The sequence below is a fragment of the Crocuta crocuta genome, unplaced genomic scaffold, assembly GCF_008692635.1.
Source record: "Crocuta crocuta isolate KB4526 unplaced genomic scaffold, BGI_CrCroc_1.0 scaffold126, whole genome shotgun sequence".
In the NCBI taxonomy this organism is placed as follows: Eukaryota; Metazoa; Chordata; class Mammalia; order Carnivora; family Hyaenidae; genus Crocuta; species Crocuta crocuta.
In genome coordinates this window covers 7603657-7617577 of record NW_027531000.1, presented here as the reverse complement: position 1 = coordinate 7617577, position 13921 = coordinate 7603657, and the positions used below count along the sequence as shown (strand labels likewise).

Sequence of the window (13921 nt, the reverse complement as noted above, 5' to 3'; positions counted from 1 at the left end):
AGAGCAGGGCATAGAATACAGCACTCCCTATGGTTGGTGCTCTCTTTTTCCTTGGTTTTCCCCCACTAAACTATAAGTTCAAGACTATGTTTTGATGCCTATGTCATCACCAATGCCTAGCCCGAGTGCGTGTCACATGGTAGGTTGTCAATAAATACTTACTGAATTAAAATGTTGAATTAAAAAAAAAATGACTTCTAAATTCTGTGGTCGTACCACTAGAAATCTTACAAGTTGACATAAATTAATAAACCAACTTTAAATATAATTTTCCAAAGCAGTGGCAACTTAACCTCACTGTATTATCATCCAATTCGAATGTCTTCAAAGGGAGATCCTGGAAGTCTAAGACTGAACTTTCACTGAAACAGGCTATCATTTGCCCACATCACACACTTAGCAACTATGAGAAAATGAAATTCATTTCTGGGACTGGTTCTTTATAACCCAGATTGGTTTTCCAAGACTACTGATACTTTTCTTTCATTTTATTCCTAAACATCTCAACATATCTGCTTAGTAATAAAACCAATAGAAGAATCAAATGTGGTGTCATGAATTTAAACTGAATATTCATACCTCTGATGGAATGGAGGGCCAGACTTTAACACAAATAAATAGTCAATGGAGCAGGTTCCCCTGTTGCTAACTGTATCTGGATCATGGCTTTTCCTGTTCATTAGAGTTACTATCCAAATATTGATTATTACCCCTTTTCTCCCTCAGATTGTCATCATTCCAGCCTGTTGTTACACAGAGGACATCCAAAAGCATGTAAGTAATGCATGTTTCTCTTTTCTTATAAAGGTCTTCGTGGATTTTTCTCAGAGAGACTAATTTCTTAGGGTATAAATTGAAATTACATATTTCTACAAGACAATGAAGAGTGAAAGAAAAGAAACCAAGAAGAGCAATGTTTTACACGGAGCCAATAAAAAGCAGACAGATTAGCTCTAAATCAACTTGCAGTGTGTCGGAGAAGTAAATTTAACTGCTCAGACTCAGAGGGAGAATTCATCTTCGTCTCTGTGGTTTAAGGAAGATTTTGACAAGAAATTTAATAACATGAAAGAATAAGTGTGATACTATACACAGTGGTTTATTTCATGAAAGGAAAGGATGAAAAAGTCACTAGATATGTCATTGTTCTCAATTCATTGTTTCTAATTCATTGCATCTATTCATAAAAACAATCCTCACTCAGTCTCCACGGCTTTGGCAGTTGGAAATAAAAATGGAAGGAGAGAAAGAGTTCCCCAGAGCTTTTGACTGAGTGTTTGAGGCCATAAACACTAAAGCAATACATTAAAAAATACTACACCATAAACACAAAACATTCCTATCTACTGAAATTAAAAATAGATTAATTCTAGATTTTCTTATCATAAAATTTCCGATAAGCTCATCAAAACTGCATGTTTACCTTTTCCCTGGTCTTCCTATTTTAGGGGTCTCATAAATATATACCTGTCAGTTTTGCCAATTGTGTAATCTGCACTAGAATTTGTATGCATTCCAGTGGGGTTGAACTCTAGCAGTGGAGAAGATACCAAAAACATCAAACATGTTGGCCCACCAAAAATGTCCTGTGTTGTTTCCAAGCATGCTTTATAATTACAGACTTTATGGAAGAGCTGGACTACTCCTTGGGTTTTCGTGGAATAAAATGTTTCCTAGTGTGAATATGTAGTCCTTCAAGAGGTGTTTTCATGATCTCTGAATTTCTCGGTGCCTAGTGCAGTATCTGACACTCACTGGTGTTCACTGAACACTGCTTGAACAATATCGATGAGTGGAAAGGCTATGGTCTTAGAATTACTAAGACTTGGCTTTAAATTCTTCCTACTTCACTTACTAGCCTGGTGACTTGGAGGAATTTCCTTTTCTTCCTTCTGAGCCTTAAATGTAGACAAAATGAATCAATGACACCAGCTTTACAGAATCATTCTGAGGATTTGAAATTATATAGGAGCGGGGGAAAACCCAGACAATGATAAATATATAATAAGTTTATGAGTTGAATTGCATCCCCTCAGAATTCATATGTGCAAGTCCTAACCCCAGTGCCTCAGACAGTGAGCTTATTTGGAGACAGAATTTTTTAAATATAATTTATTGTCCAGTTAGCTAACATAGAGTATATTCAGTGTGCTCTTGGCGTTGGGTAGATGCCTGTGATTCATCGCTTTCATGCAATACCCAGTGCTCATCCCAACAAATGCCCTCCTCAATAGCCATCAACCATTTTCCCCTCTCCCTCCACCATCAACCCTCAGTTTGTTCTCTATATTTAAGAGTCTCTTATGGTTTCCCTCCCTCTCTGTTTGAAACTATTATTTCCTTTTCCCCCATGGTCTTCTATTAAGTTTCTATTAAGTTTCTACATATGAATGAAAACATATGATATCTGTATTTCTCTCTCTGGCTTATTTTACTTAGTATAATACCCTCCAATTCCATCTATATTGTTGCAAATGGCAGGATTTCATTCTTTCTCATTGCCAAGTAGTATTCCATTGTATGCATAAACCACATCTTTTTTATCCATTCATCAGTTGATGGACATTTGTGCTCTTTCCATAATTTGGAGACAATTTTTACAGAAGTAATCAACTTAACTTGGGGTCATTGGGAGAAGGGGTACTAATCCAATATGACCGATATTCTCATAAAAATGGGAATTTTGGACACGGAGATTCACATAGATGGGAGGCAATGTGAAGATAAAAGGAGAGAATGGCCATCTACAAGCCAAGAGAGATGCATGGAATAGACCTTCACTCAGGGACCTTAGAAAGAACAAGTCCTGACAACACCTTGATCTTGGACTTCTACAATCCAGAACCATGAGACAATAAATTTCTTTTGTCTAAGCCACCCTATCTGTGGTAATTTTTCACAGAAGCCCTAGCATGCTAATACAAGAAGTCACTAACATGAGTTTATTTCCCACATATGGGTGTCCCCTAGAAAAGAGGCAAGAATAAACAAAGCCTCCCTCTAGTGCACCCAGAAATGTGGCCAGTAGAATTCACCATAATCATTACATTTTATGGCCTAGCTCTCCCTATCCCTAGCTAGTGAAGTGGCTCCAGTTTGGGCAAGAAGGACAATAAAGTGAATGCAACTCATTGGTCCTTGTGACTAGGAACAAGCAAAAATTTTACCATAATTTTATCATGATGCAATTAATAACTTACAGTGGTATAGTGGCTCTTTCATGTATTTTAACTTTAACTAAAGTTAAAAATTGAAGGATAGTTTGCATTCTCCTGGATTTGGCTGGCTTGATTGTAAAACTCAGGTGATGAGCCATTCTCTCATCCATTTTATCGAGTTCTAAATTTCTTTTCTGGGTACTTCTTGGTGTAAGGATAAAAATTGCAACCATCTCCAGTGTCTTCCTTGAGTGGAAGTAAGAGATGCACCATCGCTTAAAGATTCTGACCCTGCACTAAAATTCCATTTCGTCCACACCAAAAGCACTGAGGATTTAGTATCTCTGAATTCAGAATCTTTGAACGTGACACAAATGTGCATGTACCTAGTACCCTGGCAAAAAAGCAATTCCCTACTAGAAATTAACTAAAAGATGTCTGTTTCCATTATTGTTTGTATTTGCTTCCTTTGGCTGAATGCATTTCATTCTCCCCCGGGTTTTACTTCTTTCAATATCTCTTGGCTGTGATCAGTTTGATTTCTGACACATTGGCAGCCTCAGTTCAAGAGATGAATGCAACTAATTTGGTAGATAAAATTCTAATCTTCCCTGTCTTGATTGTCAATTTTTGAACAGTAATCTAAGATGATGTCTTTATCCCATAATTTATGTTGTCTAGATTTGACTAAAGCCAGGTTTGAGGAGTTGATTACATTCTCTCATCTGATCAGCTGAAGGCTAAGACCAATGACACCAGCTCTAATTGTGGGGAAAGAACACACTTCCAAAATCTTTTGTGACAAAACGCCAGCTACAAATTTGTCATTTAAAGTGTTTATGAAGTTGCTAATGAATGAACTTGGCTTTCTTCCTTGAGGTCTGCCTCACTCTGATTTCCTTGGTCCAGCAGAAAACTCTCTTGGCATATTTATGAAGAACTGGGAAAGATTTTCTTGCACAGAGAATTCCCTTGGCTCCAAAGAAAACTCCATTCCACAAAGTAAACTTGATATCAGCCTAAGCAGGTGCCAGCCGCTGGCATCTGGCACTGAGAAACATATTTATTAAATTATATTTTGGATCAGAAGCCATTGAAAAATGTTTCTACATTTTTAAGTCATTTAAATCACTTGTACATATCTAACAAATATGTATATATGTAAAAATATATGTATACATAAAAATATATTTAAACACACACACACACACACACACACACACACACACTCCCTTGGAACTCACTAGCCCTTAAATCCTTTAATCTCTTCATCTTGAAAGACTCCATTTACACAAATGAGTTTAAACGTTTTCACTTGAATTCTAGGCAATTTAATGTAAGCCAATGATAAGGTTGCTCATCTTCATGCATTGCTACATACAGAAGCACCCCCAGTGTCTGTGGACACAGCCTCCCCACACTAGGGCAGGGCAGTGTCTCCCTCACTTTCTCAGCTTTAACCTTTAATGTGATGTGAGAAGCCCCAGCCCTACATATATGATAAATGGAATCTCCGACCCATCTGAAAACGAGTTTATGTGGACAGGAAGATTTAGTATCCCCTGTGCACCCTCAAGATAAAAAATTGTCTGGGCTTGTGGGAACAATTTGTCTAAGAAGAGTAATTTTAGAAATTCTTGCAGTGTCTTTAGAGGGGCTGAATTCATAGTGGTTTTCCCCTTGATTTTATTTCAAGCACCTGTTCTTCATGAACAGGCATTATTCGGAGCCAAAATAATGGGGGCCCATGGATGCACAAAACACACAGAGCTGACTTTTGTCCTTTGTATGGTTTCTCCTCACATATCGAGTGTGAGCCTGTGTGCATATTCAGAACATTTGCTAAAACTGGTTCTCGCATTTTCAAAAGTGCAGTCTCCATTACGAGGCTCTCACAGTGCGATAATTCTAACTGATAAATTACTAAAACAAAAATAGAAAATTGATAGTTGTGATAACTTTCTTTAGTGCACAGCTGGTGTAAGCATCTTGTTCTCACATCTGTGTGTCAGCAGTCTGCCCCCCACCTCACCGCCTCAGGCACTTCCTTTCTTCTCTGAAGTAAATCTCGTTGCCAAAAATCTGTTTGTTTGTTCTGCTCAACAAATGGCACATGTTCTTATTAATGAGCCCTCTTCCATTTCTCACAGGAACACTTTCAAACATCTTTTCCTTTTACTTAGCCTGTTGACTGGAGCCTAACTTCATAACTATGTATTCTCCAGGTGAGCAGTAGTGAAGAGGACGTTTGTCTCTAGCCTCTGTGGGATTTCACACAATAGCAAACACTACAACACTTAGTCTGGATGGTCTGGGCAGTCCTAAGGCAATGACAGCAGAGTGTTCGAGAGCATGAAACCTGCAGTCAAGCAGATCTGAATTGTCTGTTTGTTATGTGTGTGAATCGAGGAGAGTGAGTCCGTCTCTCTTTGAGCCCAGCACCCTCCTTTACCACAGAGCAGCGGTGACACCTGTCAGAACCAGAATGCAGGCAGGCTATCAATTTAACCTGAGTTGAGGCGACTATCACACCGACCTGGCATGAACCCAGTGGCTTACTTAACTACTATCGAAGTTTGTATCTTCTATATATCAGAGTCTGAAGGAAACATTCCAGATTGGTGGGTGGCCCTATTCAATACAGTCACCCAGGGGTCTTCATTCATGTTGCTCTGCTATCCCCTAGAACTTTGTTTTTCTCTGTAGAGCACAGGCTAGGCTTCCATGGGTTATGGCTTGTTGAAAGGGATACAAAATATCAAGGAAGCTTGCCCACGGTCTTATAGCTGCAGGTTTGACTGCACATGGTATTTCCTCTCATACTCCATGAGACTGAACTTAATCACATGACCACACATAGCCACAAGGGAGGCTGGGAAATGTCGTCTTGCGTGGACTCATGAATACAAAGGACAGATTAAGGTGGGAAGCTAGAAGTCTAACAGAGACTATCTCAAAATCCTCAGATGATTAAATAAAATCACACATGTCCCCGTACATGGTGGTTAATGTTTAGTACATCATGTAAACCCACAGTACTAATAGTTGTAGTAGTATCTGATAAACATAGATGTTAGGGTGAAAACAGACTAGGAGCAGACTGAGTCCAAGCATTAACAAGACCCCCTCTGAGAGGACATTAGAGCTTTCTGCCCTGCTAGAAAAGGGATCTGGAATTAGTCGACATTCTGATGTCTGTGGGTCCAGACTCCATATAAGGTACTTGTTTGCTTGAATTTCCAGTATGACTCACAGTACTTCATTTCTTTGCTAGGTTGAGACACTCTCCCCACCACCTAGTTCTCAAAATTTCTTTGCCTCTTTGGAAAGTATGGACCCTGCTTTCTCCAAACCCAGGCCTAATTGGGCTACCCTCCTTCTTCTTTTTTTTTTTTTTTTTTACAAATAGTTTATTGTCAAATTAGTTTCCACATAACACTCAGTGCTCATCCCCATAAGTGTCCTCCTCTATGCCCATCCCCCCCTCCCCCCCACATCCATCAGTCCTCAGTTTTTGTCAGCATTCAAGAGTCTCTCATGGTTTGCCTCTCTCCCTTTCCCCCACCATTTCCCCCCTTCTTCTCCCCCTTGTTCCTCCGTCAAGTTCCTCCTAATCCTCCTATACGTGCAAACATATGATATTTGTCCTTCTCTGCCTGACTTATTTCGCTCAGCATAACACCCTCAAGGTCCATCCATGTTGCTACACATGGCCAGATTTCATTGTTTCTCATTGCCATGTAGTATTCCATGGTATAGATAAACCACATCTTCTTGATCCATTCATCTGTTGATGGACACTTAGGCTCTTTCCATGTTTTAGCTATTGTGGAGAGTGCTGCTATGAACATTGGGGTACATGTGCTCCTATGGGCTACCCTCCTTCTTGACCACCAATTATGGGTTAGGATGAGAACCAGCAGCCCACCTTTTGTGTTCTCTTGCCCTATCGTGTCATGGTGTTCATCTTACTGAAACTGTTCACTTTCTTGTCTGCCTTCTATCCCAAACTGAATGTTCCAAGAGCTGGGACAAGATATGCCTTACTTACCATGACATCCCCAATTTTCATCAAAGTACCTAGCATATACTAAGTGCTCAATAAGTATCCGAACAAATGAAACACTAAACATAAAAAAGCTGAAAAATGTTCCTAGAAACTTAATTTGTCAGTTTTCTTAGCCCCTAGGCAACTGAAGCTGATAGTGAATGGATCAAAGCAGGAAAATAATTTTTTCTAAAAGGTTAACACACAGTAAATTAGAAAATTATTGGGAGCATGAAGGAACTAGACTTGGGATCAAGCCACCAGGGCAACACTCAGATGCACACTGGAGATGGATCAGAGGGAGAGCTGGTACCACCACTAACTGTAACAGAGTGTTTGTATCATTGCAACATCTGCTCTCAGAATTTGATCCTGAAACAACCATCAAACCATGCATGGTTCCGTCTGCCTATGTCACATGCCTGTGCCCTCCCTGCAAGGGGATGCCCAGTATCTGGGGTGGGAGCCAGTAGCTGTTGTCCCCCAGTATCCATAGAAGGAAAGTTTCCTAACAAACACAGGAAGGGTCAATTGGCCAATGTCATTTGTCCAAAAAGAAAAACAATCATTCATTGTATTCAAATACACCTGTTGTTATTTTAATGCTTTGATTCCATGCAAAGAAAGTGGACCTAAGAGGCAAAATATTAAAGGATACGATTCCATAAGAAAATTACTAACATTTTTGTCTTGCTTTCCTTACTCCTGTACCTCTCTGTGTATGCATATTTCTGAAGGATTTCTTGAACAGTATATTCATTGTGATACCAGCCATATTTTAACTCTCTCTGGACACAGAAAAGAATGACACAAAGATTTCTCAAAATCTACTGTTCTACAAAGACAAGAGCTTATTCATATATACAAGATTAAGGAGGTTGCTCAGCCTCAGGGCTGATGTATGTTTTCTCTATGAGAGAACATGACACATATTCTCTATTTATATATTTATACATTTGCTTATTATCTTTTCCCCTACAGAATGCAATCTTTAGAAGGGCAGGGACAAAGGTATTTGGGTTTCTTCATTTGCTTGTTTGTTTCACTACTATAAGTCCAGAACTTGGAATAATTAACGTTGAATGGTAAGCACTCCAGAGATGTTTGTTAAATGAACGAATAAATGAATATGTGCTATTTGAGTGTGGTGGTTAGCACAAAAGTGAACATTCTGACCTGCTTTGGTTCTTCTTCATGAAGCTTTGGTCTTTGCCTGTTATCTTTCTACTGAGCAGGATAAGGAAACTATAAGAAATCCATGAAGAACCTAAGTCCTTCTATTCTGTACCTTTGCCTAAATGCCTAGCTTCCAGAGTATCCAATCCTGAAATTTCCTTCAGTGAGTAAAACCTGCATACCTCTGCTTCTAACCTTAGACTCCTCATTGGTGCTTTAACCCCACTGGGATATTATTATTCATCATCACTTTTGTCACTTCTTGACTCCTCAGGCTGTATTCTACAATTGTCATTTCAAGGATGCTCTTACTACCTGTACTGGGTTGATTAATGTCCCTCTAAAATCATGTCCACATGAAGTCTCAGATCATGACCTTACTTGGAAATAGGGTCTTTGCAGATGTAATCAAGTTAAAATGAGGCCATATTGAATTAGGATGGACCATAAATCCAATGGCTGATGTCGTTATAAGAGAGAAATACAGAGATGCAAACAGGCATACAGGGAAGGCCAGGTAAACACAGAGGCAGATATTTGAGTTATGCTGCAACAAACAAAGGAATATTAAGGATGGCTGGCAATCTCTGGAAGACAGAGGCAAGGAAGGATCCTTGTCTTGGGTCTTTAGAGTGAGCATGGCCCTGCTAACACCTTGATTTCATACTTCAGTACCCAGCACTAAGAGAGAATAAATTTATATCGTTTAACCACATTTGTTAAGGCATGTTTCCCACTTAGGAAACAAATACACTCTCTGAGTCCCTCACCACCTGTTCCCCTAATAATGGTCATGATTTTCATCTCTAATTCTGAGTCCGTTCCAATATTTGAAGCTGGTTCTCTTCATTTGAAAAGGTTGCTGGAAAAAGTAACACAAAGGCACTGTCCTTGGCCTTCAACACATTTTTCCCACCTGACACACCATCTCACATCAACCAAATACCAACCTCCCCCAATCCTACTCCTTACTTCTAGATTCTCTCTCTCTTCACTAGCCCCCCCTTTATTTTAAACTTACCTTTAAAAATCCTCCTGTTTTCCTATTACCTCTGAGGAACCACTTTCCTGGTTTCTTTCTCTTGCCACACTTCTTAAAAGAATAAACATATGTGCTTTCTCTACATCCACCCCTCTCTCCTTCCTTCCCAACACATCTGTAAATACATTTCTGACATCTCAATGGTATTTGTCCCTGTTGGGCACTCATAATTTTCTTCCTAAAATCCTTCTCATACACAAAATTTTGGGACTTTGTGTTGTTTTAGTCTCTTTTTTCCTTGACAACCACTCCTTTTCAAATTTCTTTCTCCCTTCCGTATCCTTTTACATAAGCATGCTTTCAAATATGATCTTTTACCTTCTCTAATTCTCTTCATGATCATATTTATTTTTCTGAATTATTCTACCCTCTTTGCTTTACCTATCACATGCTTTGGAAGGTCCTAAATACATGCTTTAATGAATAAATGAATGAAGCTCAAGTCTTAATCTTTTAGATCCATTCATTCTTAAACATATATGGAAATGGATTTATTTATTACATATCTATAATACCTATCATAGATCTGTGCTTTTACACACTAAACAGCTATTTTTTACAAAAAAAACTCCCACTTGTGTAGAAAGTTCAGTAAATCCAACACTGAATGCATTTCTCCACCTATACCCATAAGCCATATCTTCCTTTCATTTTTTCCCTCTAGGCATCACACCAATAATCATTTTCATTTCCTCTCTTTCTCTTACACTCTATTAATTTCCTAGTGTTTTGAATTTCATACCTATAAAACATTTTATTTATTTTTATTTTTTTTAATTTTTTTTTTTTTGAGAGAGAGAGAAACAGGCAGTGTGAGCAGGGGAGGGCCAGAGATAGACACACACACAGAATCAGAAGCAGGCTCCAGTCTCTGAGCTAGCTGTCAGCACAGAGCCCTACATGGGGCTTGAACCCACAAACCGCAAGATCGTGACCTGAGCCGAAGTTGTACGCTCAACCGACTGAGACACTCAGGCGCCCCCTATAAAACATTTTAAATCTTTTTTCCCAGTCTCAATTCTAATATTCTAGATTGGCATTCATTTCTCTAGAGTTTTCCACATTTATTTCCATTCATCCTAAACCTCAGTTTATAACCCAAATTCTCATCTACTTTTCCTTCCTATCTAGCCCCTTTAGTAGAATAGCATGGTTGTTAAATACCAGTTCTGGTGTAAGCTGTATTCAAGTTGAATCCCCATTTCTGTTACTTGCTACCTGTGTGATCTTGGGCCATAATACAGTCTCTCTGAACCTCAATTTCTCATTTGTAAAATGGGCAAAATAGTTGTACCTGCCTCACAGGTTTAGAGCACCATGTCTGACATGTAGAGAGTGTTCAGTAAACATGAGGAGATTTATGAGTCTACAGATGGTGGCCATGGTGGGCAGCAACAGCAGGTGGAGGTCCAGTGTCTGCCTTCCCTGGCTCATCCAGTAATCTTTCAGAATCTCCTGAAAAACTGCATCTAGTGATCATTCAGAGGCGGCCTTATGCATCCTGGGAGGAAGAACACAAATGCCAGGAATTGCACGGCCAGTAAAATAACTAAACCCAACATCGCAGAAGTTTTGTAGGAATTCAAAGAGAAAGTTCATGTGAAATAGCCAGCACAGTAGCTGGCACAGGTTAAACACCCAGTGAGTGAAATAATCATTGGGAATACTTTAGAGGATTATGGATAATAGTACTAAAATGAGGATGTACTCTTGTGGTAGCCACACGAAGAGACTGTAGCAGACATTGGAACCATTCTCCATTGTTTTAGCACAAGAAAGGATTGCATTTTTCTCCCCTTTTCAAGTTAAGCACATCCAAGAAGTTTGCTTTGGCCAATGAAATGTAAGCCAAGATAACTTCTTATTTCTACATAGAAAAACTTAGTTGTCAATACTCACTTCTCTGAAATTCTCATGCTAGGCAGAAGCTCTTTGTTCACCTTCAGTGGACATGTGGTGTGAATAAGAAGTAAACTTTTGTTTCCCTAAGCCACTGAGATTTGGGAGTTGGTTTTACTGCAGCATAATCCATCCTATTCTATTCTGCCTGTTAGGGATTGATAACCAGAGTCAAGGAGAAATTCTGTGTGCCCAGAAAACTCTCTAAACTTCCTTCCCATGCTGGAGTTCTTTGTTGTTGTTGTTCTTGTTCTTGTGTTTTAATGAGGTACTGTAAACTTTTTTTTTTAATGAACAATTTTGTTAAATCCCTGGAGATTTTCTTTAGTGACAAAGGGCACTAATACCATAACCGGGACTTACCAAAAGACCAAACACTGAAGGAATCTCATTTCTGTCCTCTAGCTTCCAGAACTATTCTACCGTGTAGTCTGCATCCTAGAATAGAGCTGCTTATCAGTTTACACCTGCTGCACCACGCTTTGTTGACCTTTCCTACCACATCTCCTCAAGTTACACTTGATGAATATTCCCCAAATAAACCATGTTTTCCTCCTTCACACATGCATGCTCACTGTTCCAACTACCAATAAAGCCTTTTTTTTAAGTTTTCTTATTTATTGAGAGAGAGACAGAGGGAGAGAGAGAGAATGAGCAGGAAAGGGGCAAAGAGAGTGGAAGAGAAAGAATCCCAAGTATGTTTCACATGTCAGTGCAGAGCCTGACATGGGGCTTGAACTCACAAACTGTGGGATAATGACCTGAGACAAAATCAGGAGTCAGATGCTTAACCAACTGAGCCTCCCAGGCACTCTACACCTTTTTTCTTTCAAATCATTATTCCTTTATCTGCATCTCCAAATTTTACTCATCATTCAGAGTGCAACATAAATACTCTAAACTCTCTAAATGACTTCTTGCCCTTCCCAGATAGAAGTTAGAGCCCATATTTTGATGTCCCCATGCCTGTCTTAATTTACTTTTTAAAAAATTTTGCATTCTTTTTATCAACATATGTATTTTAAATCCCTTAGGAGATTGTAGTTTTTGGATGACTTGATCCATGACTCAAATATATTATCCTAGGTAATTTAACAGAGTGCCTGGCCCTTAGTAAGTCCTTATAGATAATAATAATAATAAATCATAATGAATGAAAAGTATTGATTTTTAAGCATATTACAAGACTAGGTGATCTATGGCACACAAGAAGTAAAGATCTGTACTAAGGTCTTTAAGAAGATATCCTGATTTTAGGAAACCTAACCACTTCTCACTACTCTCTTCCAAATACTAACTTAATTGGGACACTGACCCAGAAATAGAGTTCCTATGATTATTTTTATGAGTGATTTGGCTGGACTTTCTGGAAAGGGTAATTTGGATCGAAGGCTACAATGGATGTTCCTCCAATATGGCTCTGGAATAGAGTGTGCCCAACCAGTCACAGACATGGCAGCTGGCAGTGGGGGTGAGCCCTTACCTGGTGAGGCTCCAACACAGTGGCCTGAGTGGAGAGCAGAGCACACAATACTTGGAACAGTCTTGAGACAGAATGAATAATGGGCTCCTGGGTGACTCAGTCAGTTAAGTGTCAACTCTTGGTTTTGGCTCAAGTCATGATCACATGGCTCCTGGGTTTGAGCCCCGCGTTGGGCTCTGCACTAACACTGTGGATCCTGCTTGGGATTCTCTCTCTCTCTCTCTCTCTCTCTTTGTCTCTCCCCCGCTCTCCCTTTCTCTGTCTCTGCCTCTCAATAAATAAATAAACTTAAAAAAAATGAATCAAAACCCAGGCAAGACATCAGCAGTGACTTTCATTCAGACTCACCAACAGAATAAGAAAGGAACAGGAAGAGAAAGAAGTATTTCCTGCTTGACAAGACCAGGAAGAAACACAGGAAGAAATGGACAAGGATATTCCCTACAAATGACGCTCAGAAGCATAGGCCATAAAAACTAAATGAAATCATTCAGCCACAAGTAAATGAGAATTCAGAAGGAAGAGAGCCCAATTCTTCCAACTTCCTATGGTTTTAATGTCAAATCTTTAAGAAACAATGTATATGTTAAGAAAAATAGGCATTAGATCATGTTTGGAGAGTCTTATATGACTTGAGTCTCTGAAGTAATTTTTTTTAATATGCCAATTTTGGATTATTTAGTTACTCACTCAAATACAATTTTTGTACTTTAAAGCATAATATTAGGTGGGTCACATCACATTGTTCAAAGGCCTTATGGAAAGCCGAAGGTTTAAATAGGCTCAAGTTATTGCTGACTTGACCACACAACTGGTAGCAGTAGACCCTGATGGCATATGTACATGAATTAAATCACATACTCACATTTGAAATTTGTACTATTTTCACTTATGACACTGCAATCTTTCCACCTGACCCAGAAATCCAAATATCCAGTTTTTTAAAATGAAGAATGTCAACTCTATAGAGATTTAGAAATCCAGCAAGCAAATGGCTTCTTTAGTGGGGAAAAAGTATATTGGCTCTCAGTAAATACATTTCATTATAACTTAGAAGCAGGATGCAAGTGTGTTATTGCTTCTATTGTTTGAGTTGTGTCTCCTATGTGGATTTA

At 39.0% G+C, this 13921-nt stretch overlaps 1 long non-coding RNA gene across 1 annotated transcript in view; it reads left to right on the top strand.

The window, feature by feature from the left end:
* Window positions 1-720: 720 nt before the first annotated feature.
* The window catches only part of LOC144236944 (uncharacterized), a 32199-nt gene continuing 18998 nt past the window's right edge, over window positions 721-13921 (top strand). Inside the window, exon 1 of the long non-coding RNA XR_013336704.1 lies at window positions 721-774. This is a non-coding gene — a long non-coding RNA (uncharacterized LOC144236944). The remainder of the gene's footprint in view (window positions 775-13921) is intronic.